At 56.6% G+C, this 17993-nt stretch overlaps 1 protein-coding gene across 3 annotated transcripts in view; it reads left to right on the forward strand.

The window, feature by feature from the left end:
• Nucleotides 1-17993, forward strand: part of NEK6 (NIMA related kinase 6) — an 86169-nt gene that overhangs the window by 12198 nt on the left and 55978 nt on the right. The window lies entirely within an intron of this gene.

Raw genomic sequence — 17993 nt, forward strand, 5'->3', positions numbered from 1 at the left:
GGCTCCTGCCATCTCCCCAAGGCCACGCCACACCTCGGGAGGCAGTGTGCCTGTGCGGACCATTCCTTCCCTGCCTCCCCGAGGCTCCGCTGGATGAGGCTCCCTCCACCTGTCTGTGCCACCATCGGCCCTGCCTGTTTTTGTCACTGCTCAGCATCCTGTTGATCATCACATCCCCAGCCCTGGAAACTGGGCCTGGTCCACAAGACAGCAGTAAGTGACCAACTACAGGGGTTCCAAAAAGAAGGTCTGGGGGCAGGGGTGAGGGAAGGGCCAGTGATCGTCGCAGACCACGTGGTGTCTTCTAATTCTGTGGAGGCCTAGGGATGTCCCCAAGGGCCTCCAGGCTAGGGGATAGGAGTCAGAAGGTCATATAAATGGACGGTAGGGTCAACTACATAATTTGTGAAGCCCAGCACAAAGTGAAAATGCAGGTCTTCTTGTTTAAAAAGCAGGAAAAAAAACCCATTCCTTGTCAGTCTCTCTCCATCCGTCACGGTGGTTTTTATTGGCTGTTAAATGCCATGCTTCCTTGGGCGCAGGGACACTCACAGGGCAAGGACAGACCCTTGCAGTTACCCTGTGGCACACCTGACCCCCTGATTGCACTCGAGCCCCTGCCAAGGGTGGAGGGTGGCAGGGGTTATGAGTTAGGGGTCAGGAGCGGAAGTCCTTGTAGGCTCGGGCCCCAAGCCCCCAGCACGTGCACCACTATTCCACCAGACTTCACTTAAAAAACACAAGTTCAAAGGTAAAGTGAAGACTTGAAAGGCAGCGGACACAAGTATGAAACTCCCAAGCACGGGGCTCCCTTCCGAGGGCGGGGCAAGACGAGACTGCGCTGGTCACGTGCAGTGCGTGCAAAGCTGGCCCCAGTGGGAGGGCTGCAGCCTCCTCCCACCGAGACACCAATTTCAAGAGCACGGCCCCTGTATCGTCCCCGCACGGGCTTGGGGCCGGATCTAACCCGGGGGAGAAGCTCCCCTGTGAGGTGCTGTCTGCAGACCACTGGCCTGCAATGTGAGTGCTATCAGCTGGCCAGCTGGTCCCTCTCCTCACCCTGGGCCTCTCTTGCCAAGCCCACACCATAGACATGGACACGAGCCGATTGGAAATGCCACCCCCTTCCCCGATTTCACTCCTCATGTTGTTGCCAGATGTTATCGTACCGACAAACCCATCCCCTCCGACTTATCCTTGAGTGACAAGGGTCAGAAATCAAATGCCAAGGTCCTGACCCATTCGCTCAGGAAGAATGCCAAGCAGGTGGTGCCCCAGAGATCAGAGAGGGTGGGGAGCTCAGATTCCACCAGCTTCCCACGCTGTTCTCAGCCCTGAAACTGGGGGGCCTGGCAGCTACAAGATGTGGACATCTGGCCACTCTTGAAAACACGAATGAGGGAGGCTTGGGAAAGTTAACTATTGCTTATTGTTTAGTACCTACTGTGTGCCGGCAGCGTGGCCAAACGCTTTATCCGTGTTACCTTAGTTAATCCCCACAACTTTGGGCTGGCCCCATTTTTCAGGTGAGGATAACTGAGGTTCAGAGATTGAGGCCACCAGTCTAAAGCTATAAGCCACATGGTTTGGAAACTGAGACTTGAACCCAGGCCTGGCTGACCCCTAAAGCCAGTGAGTGCTCTTCGGCTGGGTGGCTGGGGCCACCACCTGGCTGAGTCTTCTGCCTCTGCACTGTCTGTTGCGTGTGCACGGGGACGGGACAGGAGCCAGACCCTGCTGCTTGTCAGCTCCTGCCTCTGAGCAAACACCCTTCTTGGCAGGGAGCAGGTCCCGAGGCTCTCGCTCCAGCTCTTCCCCTCCGAGACCAGCCAGCGGTGCGGCGGTCTTAGGTCCAGATACGGAGGAGGGAGGTGGGGGGGGTTAACCTGGACACCCTGGATACGAGCCACACCTCCGCCTTTTGCTCACCACTCTTCTTGACTTGTTGCTTCCCCCTGGGGGCGTCAGTTTTCTCACGTGGCAGAGCGAGGGGGAAATCTCAGTTCCTGTCCCTGGGAGAGTTTTCCTGACCCGGTGAGGTAAGCAACGCACATAACAGCCATTCAGCAGTTGGAGACTGTTACTGTATTGACAATAAGCAACCCTGTGTGGGGCGAGGACTGTAGTTTGGTGTCACCTGTGATGTTCAGGAGCTCCTCTGCACACGGGGACCACGTTAGCCATCACTCAGCCCAGAGCTGCCCTCCCGGAAGAATTCTTCCCTTCCTTGCTTTGTTTCGTCATTCATCCATCCAACAGAGCCAGGCACTGTTCTGAGGGGCATAATGAACAAAAGAGACAAAACGGGGCTGGCATTCTGGTTGGGGAGAGCCGTCATAAGCAAGAAATGAGTCAAGTATGTCCAGTGTTACTGGTCCGAGTGTTGGAGACAGATGAATGGGAGTTGTGGTGTGGGAGGGGTGAGGGTGCCCCCCCATCCCCGCCATGAGGCTCCCTCCTGGGGTGATGCTCCTGCAGTCTCTCTCTTCCCTCCAAGGGCAGTCTCCTGGGAGTTCACATACTGCCTGTTGTTCTAGGTCCCAGCTCTCCCGGGAGGTGCTGGGATGGCATCACGGGGCTTGCTTTGAGAAAGTGGTTTTCCCAGCTAGAATGTGGGAATTTTCCCTCAGGCATTCCCAAGACTTTGAACTGCTCGGTCTCAGGGCTGCCGGTTACCAAGGGCCAACCTGGGCAGGCTCTGGCCACGTATTATTGCCCTGACTCCTCTTGGTGACCCTGTGAGCCAGGCTCTTTAGTCCCATTTTACAGACAGGGAGAGGGAGGCCGAGCGAAGCTGAGTCACCTGCCCAGGGGCACACAGTGGGTCTGTGGCCAAGTCAGGATTTGAACCCAGGCCTTTGGCTCCCAGAGCACACATCCTAAACCACTGTGTTCTAGTGCGGACGGGTGTTTTTGTTTCTCTGGGCGTCAAAAACCACGTGCTCCACCCAGAGCAGCAGATGTTCAGCAAGCACCTACTATGTGTCAAGGCTGTGCTGGGTGCCGCGGGAGGGCGTGGTCGAGAAGAACGCTCAGATCGGCCTGAGAAATGATGGCAGTTACTCTTTCCTCCACGCCTGTGAGGCCGGTAGCGTTAGCCCCGTGTTAGGGATGAGGAGGCTGAGGCCCAGAGAGGTTCCTCAGCTTGCCAAGGTCACACAGCCCCAGCTGCCTGCCTCCACTTGCTCCGCCTGTTTTCAACCGCCGCTGTCTCCTGCCGGCGTCACCCTCCACCCTCATTTTGCGCTTGGACCAACTGAAGCCCAAAGAACAGTTCAGCGGCTTGATTCTGAATTGGAGGAGGGTGGGTCCTGGCGTACTTTTGGAAATGGACACCCTTTCCACAGTGAAATTGCTTTTGAGATGCCCCTGGCCCTCAGGGCAGAAGACCAGAGAAATTACAGCAGTTGACGAGGGCCTGGCAGGCGTGGGCCTGGGGATCGGGCCTGGGGAATGGAGGCGAGGGTAGGTGATAAGATAAGGTGTCAAGGGTCCTCCCCAGACTGACAACCAGGGCGATAGGGTTTCCTGACCTCAGGGACAGACAGGCCTTTTCAAAGGAAATGCTTCCAGGACTGTCCCATTCCTCCATTAGCAGACAGCCCTCAAACAGCAAGGAAACTGCCGTATATTCCATATTCACGAAATGGTGAGCCGGCGATCAGACCTATTTATTTAAACCCAGAGACGACGAGGCTAAAGACTTGAGCTCTGAGCGGGCGCGCCGCCTCACTGCAGCAGGGGAGCCTAATCTGCAGGGTTTTCTTCCCATTTACGGGTTTTTTTGTTGTTGTGTATTTGTAAAATGAGGCTTCTGCTGGCAAAAGCAGGTTTTAGCGAGTGCGGCAGCTCTTTCAAGACCTAATAAGGCCCCAAAGGAGGGTGTGTTCCGGCAACATTTTCCTTCCCCCCCGGGGGTGGCCCGATTCCTTGCCTCCTGCACTTTGGGCACCATGAACCATCCGTCTTGCTTCCCATTAACGGAATTACCGCCGTCACTGCTGCAAGGACAAGACGGGCCCGTTCGAACTGCCTTGGGGACAAGAGGCAGGAGCGGCTGCCACGCAGTTTTGCTTAGAGGGGAAAGGAAAGAAAAAGAGAGAAAAACCAAACTCCCACAAATGGCTGGTTCCTTAGGTCTTAAGAGCCTGGGCTCAGGAGGAAAGAGGCAGCCGGGCGGGTTCAGCCCCGCTTCCTGCTCACATTCCTGGGCAGGAAGTGCCGTGAGCCTCTCAGAGGAGAGCAGACGGCACAAGTGATGGGGCCTGGGGTCGGCAATCTGGGATCCTACCTGGAGACCCTGTGTCAGGGAGCAAAGCAGTTGGGGCTGCAGGTTAGAATGTTCCACCGTGGCTTGAGCTGCTTCAAGATGTCAGGATCGACTTCCTGATGGGCACCTGGGGGGGGGGGGGGGGTGGGGGGGGGGGGGGGCAGTCTCTCTGTTCTCATCAGTAAAGGGAGGGACCATGAGCTCTGTGCCCTTTGAGTCTCCTTGGTTGGCCCTTGATACCTGGCTTTGGGGTGAGGCCAAGGCCCACGAAAGCCATAGGGCGAGGCTAGCAGCCAGAGGGAACGCAGAAGAATTACAAAGCAGTCATGACCCTGCAGCACATTGAGCTATTGTTACTTTTTCATCAGAGCACCCATCAGGGGTTCACATTGCTATCATCAGCTAGTCTTCACCTTTAAACAGCTCCATTGTGTAAGTGAATTCCAGGCTCAGAGAGGTAAAGGGACTTCTCCAAGGTCACACAGCAAGGATTTGGACCCAGATCTGTTTCCTCTGGGAGCCCGTGTGCTGATAACCTGGGAGGATCTTCAGGGGATAGTCGGGTGGAGAGGGCATGCTGGGTGGAGCACTGGGGGTGGGAAGCAGGGGTTGCGGGAAACCATAAGACGCTCTCTGGGGCCGACGTGGTGGATGACAGGTGCCACCTGGGATTGGGGTCCGACAGGCAAGGAGGCCTTCGATGCTAAGCTCTGGAGTGATGGCTTTACCTGGCCGCCTCGAAGGCTGACACAGGAGGGGTGGTGGTGTTGGCAGCGTGTGTGGAAAATGGCTTGGTGAGGGTGGGTGATAAGACCAGGAGGGGGTGAAGAGGCGCCGACGTGGACGACAGTGTGGATGGTCTCCGAGCCTCTCAGCCACCTGAGGCTGCAGTCCCATCCCTTTGACTCGACCCCAGCCCCCCACCTCCCCACCTACCACCCCAACGCTTCCTGCTGGGTGTCTGGCGGGAGGCCCCTCACCTCCACACCCCAGCCTCCCTCACAGCTTTCTTGTGAAAGGCAAGGCCAACGCCTAGGACTTGCTGGGGACAACGTGAGAATAAATGATAAAATATGTAAAGCTTGCAGCACTGCTCTGGGAAGGGGGGGAAAGGTGCCATGGGTGTGTTATTTTCCCTAAATCCTATTTCTGCTTGTCATTTCTTTCCTCCCCGTCAGAGAAGCAGTTCTGATTCTTGGGGATGAGAGAAGTCGGAGTTCATGCCAGTGCATCAGCCAAGGGCCAGGCCCATTTGAGCTGTTTGTCCCTAACTACATTCGTTTCCCGATTTCCAGGCCGTCTCATTAATCTGCAGAATCCCTGGTTCTAACGTGCTTCCCAGGGATCGAGTTGTGTTGTCACTGTGATTGAATTCTGATCCTCCCTTGATTGATTGATTGCTTGGTCGGTTGATTGATCTGGAGAAGTCAGAGGCAAAGCCGTGAAAGAGGCAAAGTTCTCCTGAGTTCTGCGTTCTGTGACATGTGGTGTGTGTTGAGGGGCGGGCTGGGGCCACAGCTTCCCCCCCTGCCCGCTGGGAGTCGGCCCGTCTGGCAGCCGACGTCAGCCATGCAGTGAGGGGCGCTCACAGCCTCAGGTTTGGTGTAAGGCAGTGCGGTGTGGTAGGCGCGCCCAGCGGAGAAGCTGGCTGTTCCTGGGATCTGTCCAGGTGTAGTTTTCCACGGAGGCAAGATTCCCAGGAGGGTGAGCCCGGGCTAGCCCAGGAGCCGCTGGGTATCATCCCATGGAGCCAGGTGGTTCTAAAGGAGACTGGGTTCTGCCTGCCATTAAGGGGCTCAGCCCCCCGCCCACCAAAGGGCCTAGCACCTGCTGGGGATGCAGTCTGAGTGTTTTTATGTTGAGTGGACAGAGGAGGGTGAGGAGATAAATGTGTCACTTACTGGCTGGGTGACTTCATGTATCTAGGGTCTCATTTTTATTATCTCCAGAAGCCATATTTCAGTTGGGGAGACTGAGATTCAGAGAGGTGAGGATTGTGGCCAAGACACCCAGCAGAGAAGCCTTGAGGCTGGTCTGCCCACGTGTGTGAACTTCCACTCCCAGTAGAGCACTGGTCCCTCTGTCTGGCCTTTCCTTCCGGACACCGAGCTCCCCCAGGGCTGGACGTGGCCTGCCCAGACCAGGCCTGCACTCCTGCTCCTGCACCAAGGCCCCTCCCTCCTGTAAGCACCCCCTCCCCTCAGTGCTGGGCGGAGATGGGGCAGGTGCACCTCCTGTGTGCCGGTCACACCCTGCGGACTTGATCTATGCCACGTCATTGAGCAAGCGAGCCTTTTAGGTGGGTCTCCTCCCCATTTTCAGATCATGAAAGCAAGGCTCAGAGAGGTGAATGAAACTTGGCCAGGGTTTCCCAGCAAACAAGTGATGGGGCCCAGGTTCAAATTCAGGAAGGACAGTCACCTGCTGGCTAGAGAAGGGGTGGCTTTGACCCGTTACTGTGGGCATGAAGTCAGAGGCAGAACTTTCCCACGCAGAAAAAGCAGGGAGTCTGCCAGGGTTGGGCAGGGTAGGGGGGCGGCCCCTTGGTTCCCCAGGAAATGTGGGGCTAGATAGGGCCCCAAACCCACTTGGTCCCCGAGCACCCACCCAGCCCACCTCTTTCTGGCTTCGGGTGCTCTACCTGGGCAGTGGGAGGACAGGAGGACCTGGCTTATCTGAGTGCTGATTACATGCTAAGCAGTTTGCTACCCAGTCTGAATTAGTTGTGCCAGGGACCATGTGAAGCCACATGTCCTTATTTGCATGGCCTGACCCCCTCCTCAGCTACACTTCCCCCGTAGCGCTTACTGCGGTCCAATGTCTGTGTCCACCACTTGACCCCTCTGGGAGGGGGGATGGGTAGGGTCTGTGCCTCAGACAGCGCTTGGCTTTGTAGGCTTCTCAAGAAATGCTTGATGCACGACAATGGGATGAAAAGGAAACTGAGGTCCGTAGAGCCCCGGCCAGTCCGCCGCCAGCTGGGGCCTTGCTCACTGGCCGGCTCTCAGCCTGGAGTTCCAGGTGTGCCTGTCTGTGTCCCCACAGGTTCACGCTGCCCAAAGAAACTTCCAGTCTGCGCTTGTGGCTTTGGATCAGCTCTGAAAAAGCGTGTCCTGTGACCGCTCAAGGAATCTGGGCCTTTCGCCCAGAAGAGAGTGTGTTTCCTGGCTTCCTGAGAACTGGGGCCCACCCTGCCCCTGGCCGGGGCTTGCAGAATGGGAGGGAGGGAGCGATGGGCTCCGGCCCGGAAAGCGACAGCATCAGATCTTATCATCTGAGGTTGGCCACCCTGTGCCCGAGACTGTCCCAGCAAGGCCACCCCTGCATGGCCGTTAATCCTAGCACTCCAGGCAAAAGTTTCTCCACTTTTGGGGCATCTCCTGTGGGGGAATTAGCGCTCTTGAGTTACTGGAAAAGAAGCATTCCTCACGCTCATACAAAGCTTTATCCCTTGGACGGCTCTCCCAGCACACCTCACGGGTTACCACGTGGCACACGTGGGTGCGACGTTCATGAAGCACAGGGTGACTGGCTTCCATTGGGTCATCAAGCCGCCAGGGCCAGATGTTTCGAAAAGCTCCTTCTGGAGTGCCTGGCATCTGGCCTTTCCCTCTGAGGCCGGGTGCGGGTTTACGAGGTGTCTTTGAAGAGAGCTGGAGTCATCCGGCCCGTGATGTCTGTACATTGAGTAATTTCACGCTTTGGTTTTTTTCTTTTCAAAAGAAGGGTCTGGGCTTCTTTCTCCTTCCCCTGCTTTTTCCTTTGTATTTTCTTTTCCTTAGGACCCTCCCTCACTGACTGGCCTGGAATGCCTCCTCCTGGGGCTGGGAGATCACCCAGTCTGGAATGACCCACAGGTTAACTGGGGTATATTGGGCAAATTTCTGAGAGGGAGAAAACCTTTTTCGTCCACAGAGGAGAGTGGGGGAGGCCAGCCTCACTTCTCCTCGGCCAGGATTGAATAAAAATAATCACTCGGGAGGGCACGCTGGCTTGAGTTTGCTGGTTCCCCAATGCCAGATCCACGCCAGGCCCGGGGCTGTGTGAGATTCTCACCCATCTATAGGAAATGAGAAAACTTAAAGACAGGCCTGGCGTCAACTACTTTCTTATGTCAGGTGTCCTCTTTCACGCAGGACGGTGATAATAGGTGGGAATTTTATCGTAGGTGCCAGAAAAAAAGTTGGCAACCTTCTAAGGTCCATCTTCAGAATTTAGGGGAAACGCTACAGGCCTGTGAAATCCCCAGACCTGGGAACCACTGATTTATTTCCTCTGCAGCCTGAGAAACAGAAGTTGAGCCTGGAGTCTTCCAGGAAGTCTTCAGTGCTTGGGGAGGCTGGGGAGCTGGCGGCCTGTGAACAGCGGCCATGCTTGGGGTTGAGGCGGGAGTGGGTGAGTTACCCAGAGCCCCCATAACAAATCACCCCAAACTGGGGGCTTATCACAACGGCAGTTTAGTCTCTCACAGTCCTGGGGCCAGAAGCCTAAAATCAAGGTGTTGGCAGGGGTTGGTTCCTTCCGGAGGTTCCGAGGGAGAGTGTGTTTCACGTCTCTCTCCTGGCTGCTGGTGGTTGCCAGCGATGCTTGGCGCCCCTTGGCTCGTAGACTCATCACTCCAGTCCCTTCCTCTGTCATAACATGCCCTTCTCCCTGTGTGTCCCTCTTCTTATAAAGACACCGGTCGTTGGGTTTGGGCCACCCTAATCCTGTGTGACCTCATCTTCCACTGATGACATCCACAAAGACCCTATTCCCAGATGAGGCCACGTTCCCGCATTCCAGGTAGACACGAGTTTTGTGAGGACACTGTTCAGCCTGGGACAGGGACTTGAGGGGGTGAGGAGGAAGGCCTGTTCTGGATAGGGCATTGCCAAGTGTCTGCCGCTGTTTGAGTTAAAACAGGGTCCCCAAGATGGACTGCTAAGGCCGCCTGTGATTGCAGGACCCAGGTGGCCCCAGCATCCCTGCTGACGTGCTTGCTGGAGGGGACAGATGCACTCAAGGACCCAAGTCCAGGGAGGGAGTACCGTCACCACAGCCAGGGCCAGGTCGTGTGACACCCTCCCTACTGAACAGTCTCATGGGAGGGGACCTAGCCACCCTGCACTCTGACTCCAGAGTCTGTGCTCTGCGTCCTAGACTTCTTTCTGTCCTTTAATGCAGGCGCCACACATGAGTGGATTGGTTCACTTCAACTTTTTGAAAGACAGGCCATCAGTATCTAGTCTTTCGGTGGCACCTGCTAGGACACCTTGGCACCGAGAGCCCCCCCCCCCCCCCCCGTGCTCTGCATAAGCCTGGCTGTGCTTTTGGCGTGGAGGGGGCCCCTCCCGGCAATGACAGGGCCCCGCCATTCCCAGCAGTACCGCCAGTGAAGCCTCTGCCTGCTTTGTGGATAAAAGGCTGCCTGTGTGGCAGGGAGGAGGGATCCAGTCTCTTCTCTTCCTCCAGGGACCCTTATCTAGTTTGGCACAGGCTCTGTGGTCAGACGTTTCTGGGTTAGCATCCCAGCCCTGACACCTCCTAGCCAATGATCTCGCTCAAGCAAGTCCCAGGGCCTCTCTGAGCTCTGCATCGCCCCCACTGTGAAATCGAAGTAATGATTCTAGCCCCGAACGATTAGGAGATGGCTGTGTGACTTAGTGGCTTGTAGCCCCCTTTTGTGAATCTTCCCAGTGCCTCGCACGGAGCCTGGTGCACAGTAGGCGCTCAATAAAAACAAGCCAGATAAGAGAGAGTATCGTGGGGCCTGAAGTACACTTCACAGCACTCTTGAGACCTGGTCCCAACAGAGTCCCTTGAGAGGAAGGTTCTGTAGGCATTTCCTTGCTCCTGGGCATGGACACAGTTACCTGAGCTAACCATGGTAGGCGTGAGGAGGTCAAGTGTGTGCAGGTAGCATTGGCGGAGGGAAGGTGCCGCTAAACCACATGTGGGGCTTTGATTCCTCACGTGATGCATTGAATAAAATTATACCTGGGCTTGGTGCCATGGGAGGCAGAGGGGTGTGCAGAAGAGCACTGGCAGGGGATCTGGCTTTGCAGCCCTTATGAGCCCTGTGTGCAGATGCTCACGGGCCCTCATCAGTCCTGCTTTAGAGTTTCTGCTGTAGACCTGAGGCCACTGCTGTCATTTGGGCCTCTGTCCCACAGCTGATGCTGGACTTGCCTAGCCGTCAGGCCTTTGCAGCTGCTGTTCTCCCTGCCTGGAGTGCCCTCCCCCTGCTCCCCTGCTCAGAGCTGCTTCCCATTCTGAGATGGGACACACAGACTGCACATACCTTTCCCTGGGTCACCACACCCTGGGCATACACAACAGTGATGTCGCTGGGCTGTAGGTGTTGGTGTGAGACTCCTATCTGTAAACAAGGAGCCCCGTTGAGGACAGAGGCTGGTCATAGTACGTGTTTGAAAATTGAGTGAACAAATGATTGAACGTCCTTGGACACTTCTCTGCTCGGTTCCTTGGTTTCCAGTCTTGAAGATACAGGATGGGGACTGCTGGCTTCCTTGGGGCCCTTCTGAGGTCTCTGATGAGACATGAACTCTCGAATGGATTCAGAGTTTCTCCTGCTCCCAGGAATAAACAGAAGTGTGGCAATAGCACACGTTTGGCTAGCAGTTGCCACGGACGTGCAACAGTTTGAACGTGGTATGGGGGACTTTCTGGGTACTCAGCGCAACATCCTCAGTTAATGGATTCCGGTGTCTTTGAAAAGGCAGGACTGAGGCAGCCTCGCTGGTTGTTTTAACTGCAGTCACGGTGGCCCTTCCCGCCCCGTTCCTCTGCAGGACTTATTCCCAGGCCTGTGGAGGGATGGAGGTGTGGAGAACTCTCTCTCTCCTCTTCCACGTGTGCCAGGCCTCCTGGTGATGTATACAGCAGGTTCCGCTGGGTCTGTCCCCAGCTCCCTCCGCTCCAGGCTGGCACCGGATTTCAAACCTCCACCTCCACGGTCTCCCAGCTGTGCAAACATCTTCCTCTCCGAGCCTCAGTCTCCTTACCTGCAAAATGGAGATAGTAATTCCCGCCCTGTGGGAATGAGCAAGTGGACGAAATATGTGGCATGGTGTGTGGCATGGGGTAGGATCACATGATACGGTGGCTGTTCTTAGCCGGAGTATTCCTTACGTTAGAGATCAGGGTGAAACAGATCAGCAGTCTGCTTGCTTAAGCCAAAAAATGTCTGTTGTCTGAAGAATTTTGTTTTGGAAGACAGGTTTTGGGTCAGAACCTGATTCCCTCAGGAATTTCATGGTTGAGCATCCAGGCGTTATTTTATAAGCTCGGTGACCACCCAAGCCTTTGAGCCTTCCACGTGGACGTTCCCAGGTCAGGCTTTTCGGGAATCTCTTACACAGCTGGGCTGCCTGTCACGTCGGTAGCATCATTTCCACAGAGCGGGCTCTGTCTGGCTATGAATAGATGTTTTTTCCCTCTTTCTTGGATGCCTGAATGGCAAGTCTCCCTCCCGCGGTCCCAGAGGCCGACCTGTGTGTAAAACTCCAAAATGGACATCAGAGCGGGGCCGTCCATCCCTGCTCCGACTCCCGGCACCCAGGGAGGCTCAAAGAGATGAGTCGATGGCTGCAGTGACCTGGGAGCCTCCCGAAGCCCCAGGCTGTGGTTATAAAGGCTGCTGAGCAAACAGACACAATCAGAGGTCACAGAAAAGACAGCAGCTCAGAACGGCAGCCGAGATTGAGGAGGATGGCCCAGTGTCTTCAGAAACAGGCCTGCTGGCATCCAAGCCCCAGATGCAAAGCCCCTAAAAGCAGGATGCCCGCTGGAGATCAGCATGCTGCAGGCGAGAGGGCCTTGTCATTGGGAGCGTGGGTTCTGGAACCGCATCACCTTGCTCCAGATCCCAGCCCTTCACCAGCACAGCGTGCCTGACCTTTTTGTGCCTCAGTTTTCCCCTTCTGTAAACGGAGATAATAATGTACCTATGAGGGGTGATTCACGTCACTTAAGTGGTGTTAGAACAAGGCTTGGCACGTGGTGAATGAATAAGGGTAAACTGAGGCCCAGAAAGGGCAAGGGACTCGTCTGCGGTCATCCAGCAAGTCATTGGGGCAGCCAGGCTGAAACTCATGATTTCTAGTCCCGTGGACATTTCCCTCCTCCCCCTTCACCCTCAGTCAGACTTTTTCAACTCTGCCTCTTGCAAAGGAAATCGCGTGACCCTTCAGCCCGCAAAACTTCAGACTGCACAGAATTTCGGAAACCTCTTTGGGCTGGCTGGGGGCCTTGCTGCAATTCTGTTCGGCTGCTAGTTCTTTTTTCTCCCTTTTTTTTTTTTTTTTCTTTTGAAGCTCCAGAGGATTTCTCCTTTCCTGTTTCCTCAAATAGGAAAATTACCCTTTTGGTAAAGGAGTTTAAATTTTTTTTTTTTTTAACGTTTATTTATTTTTGAGACAGAGAGAGACAGAGCATGAACAGGGGAGGAGCAGAGAGAGAGGGAGACACAGAATCTGAAACAGGCTCCAGGCTCTGAGCTGTCAGCACAGAGCCCGACGCGGGGCTCGAACTCACGGACTGTGAGATCATGACCTGAGCCGAAGTCAGACGCTTAACCGACCGAGCCACCCAGGCGCCCCTGGTAAAGGAGTTTAAAGACTTCAGTCCCTACTGAGTATCCCTGAACCAGCCCACCCACCCCGCTTCCCGGGCCTCAGTTTCCCCATCTGTGGAATGAGAAGTTTCCGTCCCTTGACAGGTGGACGGCCCCCACCTGCCAGCCTGTGATGGCCCTGGGGGCGGGTGGGCCAGGAGGTACCACCCAAATGCAGGTCCGTGCTGACCGTCGTGTGAGTGTGACGGGCGCAAAAGCTGGTGGCACATCCTTCTAGGAAGTGAGCTGAAGCCCACCAGACATGCCACCCACTTCTGCCCACCTCCTGTTGCAAAGGTTCTTTGAGTCATCGGTGTTGCCTGTGTTTTTTCTCACTCCCCTGTTTCGGCAAAATGCTCTGCTGTCCCTCTGGGCTGAGTCCAGGGTAGCCAGGAGCATCACATCCATAGGCCTCCAGGGCGTCAGAACCGAGGGGCTTTGCGGCCTCTGCTGGGGACCCCAGCCCTGAGCCCTGGATGCTGCCAGCCTGGGGTCACCCCTCCAAACTTAACTGTCCTCACCTATGAAATGGGTAGGCGAGCCCTGCCCAGCAGGGTGAGTTAGCAAACCCAGGGTGGCTGGGTCGGAGTCCTGTGCTGTCTCACTCCCCTCTTTCTTCCCACCCACAAGGCCCTGGCTTACCTGGGACCCAGCTGGAGCATAGGAGGTGTTGACACACCCGAGTCCTCTCTGGCTGTGGACAGGAGGGGACGCTTGGCCAAGCCAGGAAGCCTGGAGACAGATGCTGGCCCGTCAGGGCCAACAGCATCCTGAGTGCAGCCCTGTCAACCTTCTGATGGAGACCCTGGGGCCCAGAGGGGAGGGCCTGGAGCAGGGAGGCCACGGAGCCAAGACTAGTGGCCAGGATGCTGGACCGGTGTCGCCTCGCTCCTAGTTCTCCTGTCTTCTGTGTGTGGGTTCACTCTGAGGTCAGCCGGCCACCATCGGGGGGCCAGCCCAGCTGAGCCTGGGAATTCGGAGATGGGTGCCACGATGGACCCGCAGCAGGAGGTGGGGACTCAAGGCTGAGCCCCACCTTGCTACCCCCACACAGGGGCCTCAGGCAAATCATGCCCGCCCCTGAGCCCCTGTCTCAGAAATGCCGCTCTGCCCACCTCTCCAGGTTGTCATGCGGCTTCATAAGATGGTGTGGGTATAAATCCCTGTGCAGACGTTCAAGAACTGTCCGGATGTGAAGAATTAAATATTTATCCCCCCACCCGGGGCATTTACGTATCCCCCACCCCCACCCCAGTGTCTGGTACAGAGTAGGTGCTCAGGTAGGTGTTGAATGAATAAGTGACAAAAGTTACTGTTTATTAAGCACCTGATATGTATTAAGCTCGACACAGGGGGGTTTCCCATAAGGTGCTCTAAGCCTTGCAGCAGCCCTGGGAACTTAGGTATGTCCCCATTTTACCAATAGGAAAGCTGAGGTTCAGAAAGGGAAATAACTTCTCTCCGGCCACACGGCAAGTGGTTGAGGAAATTAGGATCCACACCTGACTCTGAAGTTCCCATACCCCACAGTGGCCCACTGGGTCACTCCCTCCCCGAGTCCGCTGCCAAGTGTTGAACAAACAGCTCCCTGGCGGGGGGGGTGGAGGGAGGCACTTGTCCAGAGCCCCGGTGCGTAGTGTTTGCCAAATTCCACGGTGTAAATCTTCCTCCCGTGTTTGATTTCAAGCAACCAAAGTGATAGCAACTGTCTCCTGAAATCCCTGAGAACGTAGCCAGCGGCCCTCACGAGCCAGCAGTGGCTCCAGCGCCCCTCTGCACCCTCCCCTGTGCAGGCCCAAGGCCACAGAGTTAGCAGTGTCCCCGGCCTGGGACCCCAGACTGGAGCCAAGCAGATGGCTTGGGGGTGCGTGTGGGGGGTGATAGCTGTGCCTGGGACACATCCCCAGCCCTGTCCCGCCAGAGCCCCCACGGCTCCTGGGGGTCTTGGTGTCGCCCAGAGACTTGGGCGGGATGGATGAGCCCCGGAGACACAGCTGCTGTACAGCGACTGCAATATTAAGGCCTGCCGGCCCCACTGTGTGCGATATTCCTGCCAGGCCCGGAGCAGAGCCCTGTAAACGCCAGGATATAATGGACAATAAAAGTCGCCGGAAAATAGTGAGTCTCCTAGGACCGCCGGCATCCCTGCCACACGCCGCCTGCCGGAACCACGAGCCCTGTGATCATGAGGCACGATCGTCATGTAAATATATAGGGTCTCTCGCCAGCCGTGGGCCAAGATTTATTTTATTGAGACGGTTGGGGGAGGGGGGCGGCTCAGGTTCATCGTCCTGGTAACTTTGTGAAACGCTTTGCCATCACTTCCCAGCTTCCGAGAGAATGCGGCAGGAGGTAGCGTGGCCTCGCCCGTGTTTCCGGAAAGGGGGGATCCCCCAGAGACCACGGGTGCCTCCAGCCACATCCGCAGGCCCAAGGGCCCGGTTGGCCATGAGACTGGGGTCCCCTGGAGAATGAAGACTGGCCTTATTGTGAACAGTTGGTTTGCAGAGTGAGCCGCCAGAAGGGTTTGCTGTTGAACAAGCACTGTTCTTTTCACGATGATAACGGTAATCATAATAGCAACAGCCACGTTTATTGAGCTCTTGTGTGTTCCAGGCTCCTGATAGTCCTAGGCTGGTATTTTGCCTTCATGTCCTCATTTAACAACCCTAAGAAGTGGGTCCTCCCCAGCCCCCTGTTTACAGAGGAAGGAACGACAACGAGGTGACTTCGGGACTGGCCTGGAGCTCATGTGGCTGGACAGAGGCAGCACAGGATTTGAACTTGGGGCTCTCTGACTCTAGAGCCTGTGCCAGGCTGCCTCCTGACTCCCTGGCCCTCTGGTCCCAGGTGGACCAAGAGCCACCACCTCCCTGAAGCCCCCTTGATTGGCTCAAGTTAGAAGCATTGGCCCCTTTTGTGATTTTGCAACGTTAGGTAAGCACTTTGCTCTCGTCCCCTCTCCACCACATTTGCCTTTTTCCCTGAGGGCAGGAACCCAGTCTGTACACTGCAGGGGATGTCCAGGTGAGTGAGGATTCAGGCCTGCATTTTTCATCCAGGGTCGGCCTCTCTCCAGCTGGGATGCCTCCGGCAAGCCACGTGACCTCTGAGCCTCAGTTCTCCCAACTGTCAGATGGATGCAGTGTGTCTGCCTTGCAGGGTTATTTTATGAGCACACGAGTGGCTCGAGTGTGTGCAGCTCTCACTCCAGAAGGACCAGGCCCAGCACACTGCACTTAGGGGGTACTCTGTGTGTGATCCTCCCACATACGTACTCACCTCCGTGGTTGTGTGTCTGGGAGCCCGGGGCAGGGGGTGGGGGGGGGTGTGTGAGCCATGCCCCCATATGCTGTGGCTTGTCGTGAGTGAGGAAGGGCAGTGTTCAGGGGGCTTCTGAAAGTCTTCTCGAACCAGACAGGGTGTCCCCTCAGCAATTCCAGACCCAGAAGATCTGGTTTTCCTCCCAGCACTACACACATGATTAGATACAGGATCCCTGAGCTCAGCCGGGGACGCCAGCAAGGCCTCCGTCAACTCCTACAAAGCGTCAGCACAGAAAGAGCCCCTCGACTGTGGGGCCGACCCACTACGTTGTAGGTGGGGAACTGAGGCCCAGACACAGGCCGAGATTTCCCCAAGGCCACGCGGTCCTGGGAGAGTCCCAGGCCCTAGCCTCCCCCCACCCCGACACCCCCTCCCTGGCCAGCCGCCATGCCACATGCCACCGCTCCGAGCAGAAATCACCCGTATGGGTTACAAACGGCCTTGCGTTTCCCAGGCCCTGCTTGGGTCAGCGAGGATCCTGACACAGGAAGGCGCAGGGACCTCACCTGTCCCAGAAGGTATGGCCCCAGAAGCTGTGATTGTTGGCCAATAACTCCGTGCCGGGTGGCAGGACTGGATGGAGAAGTGGAGCTCAGCCTTGTGGAGATGGTGCCGGAGGCACGTGGTAGCTCAGGAGGCCCTGCAGCTGGCAGAGGGGCTGGTGCACCTGTCGGCGCCCCCCCTCCCCCGCCGGCACCGCTCTGCCCCCCTCTTCCGTGTCCCAGGTGGACAGACGTGGGGAGCGACCAGCAGTGAACATGAGTGTTTGAGGGCACAGGGGCTGAGCAGAGCTGAGTTAGACTTCTGGAGGTTTCTCACCACCTCAGGCCCAGGAGGAAGAGGAAGGCTCCCTGGGGTTGGCTCACACGGTGTGAATCTGTGTTCCCTGGGCGCTGTGCTGTGTCCCGAGGGACAGGAGCACACTCTCCCCTCAGAGGCAGCTCTCTGCCCTGGAGAGAATTCGAATTCTCTCCAGCAGACAGGATCCCAGAAGCAGAAGAAAAACATTAGACAGTGCCCAACTCGGGGACCTGGTCCAGCCAGTCTGGAGCTTCCTCTGTGAGTCAAGGCCGATGACACCCCCATAGCGAGGTTATGGAGGACGGTCCTTGAGTGCTGCACACACCAGGGCCTGGGCAGAGTCTACCCCACAGGCCTGTGGAAGGCTGGCCTGGACCCAGCAGCGGCCACCCAGGGGCCCAGCACCTGGCATATGCCCGACAGTTGGGCCCGGCCGGCGGGGAAGGTATGCTGGCAGGTGGCCGAGCCATGGTGCCAGGATCTGGCTCCGTGTGCCCTCTGGGGCCTCAGCTGCCATATGCCTGTGTCAGTCCCAGCGGTCGAGCTGCAGATGGGGCATTGGTGGGGGGAGAGGGGGGTAGTTTGCCCAGGGTAGAGGTGGCTCTTGTTCTGGAGGAGGAGGCAGGTGCTGGCCACAGGGGAGCTTTTTGGAGACTGAGGTCCGGGGCTGGCCTGGAGCCTTCCCAAGTTCACGTCTGCTCAGGTCCACCAGCCTCCGTGCCCTTGATCCCACTGTGTCCCTTCCCCTCTGCTCCTAAACCTGCCCATCCATCTAGGCCACCTCGTACTCCACCTGTTGTAGAAAGCTGTCCGTGACCTTGCCTGGCCCAAAGTGAGAATGCATCAGTCTTTTTCCTGGGGGTACCTTTCCTGTTCTTTTCTGGCCTTTGGATCTGCTTCTGTGTTTCAGGGGTTCTCTCCTGTGGACACTATAAAGGCAGCGGGGTTTTGTCTGAGTCACCTCAGGGTGACTGGCCA

This window comes from Panthera uncia, chromosome D4, assembly GCF_023721935.1.
Source record: "Panthera uncia isolate 11264 chromosome D4, Puncia_PCG_1.0, whole genome shotgun sequence".
Classification (NCBI taxonomy): domain Eukaryota; kingdom Metazoa; phylum Chordata; class Mammalia; order Carnivora; family Felidae; genus Panthera; species Panthera uncia.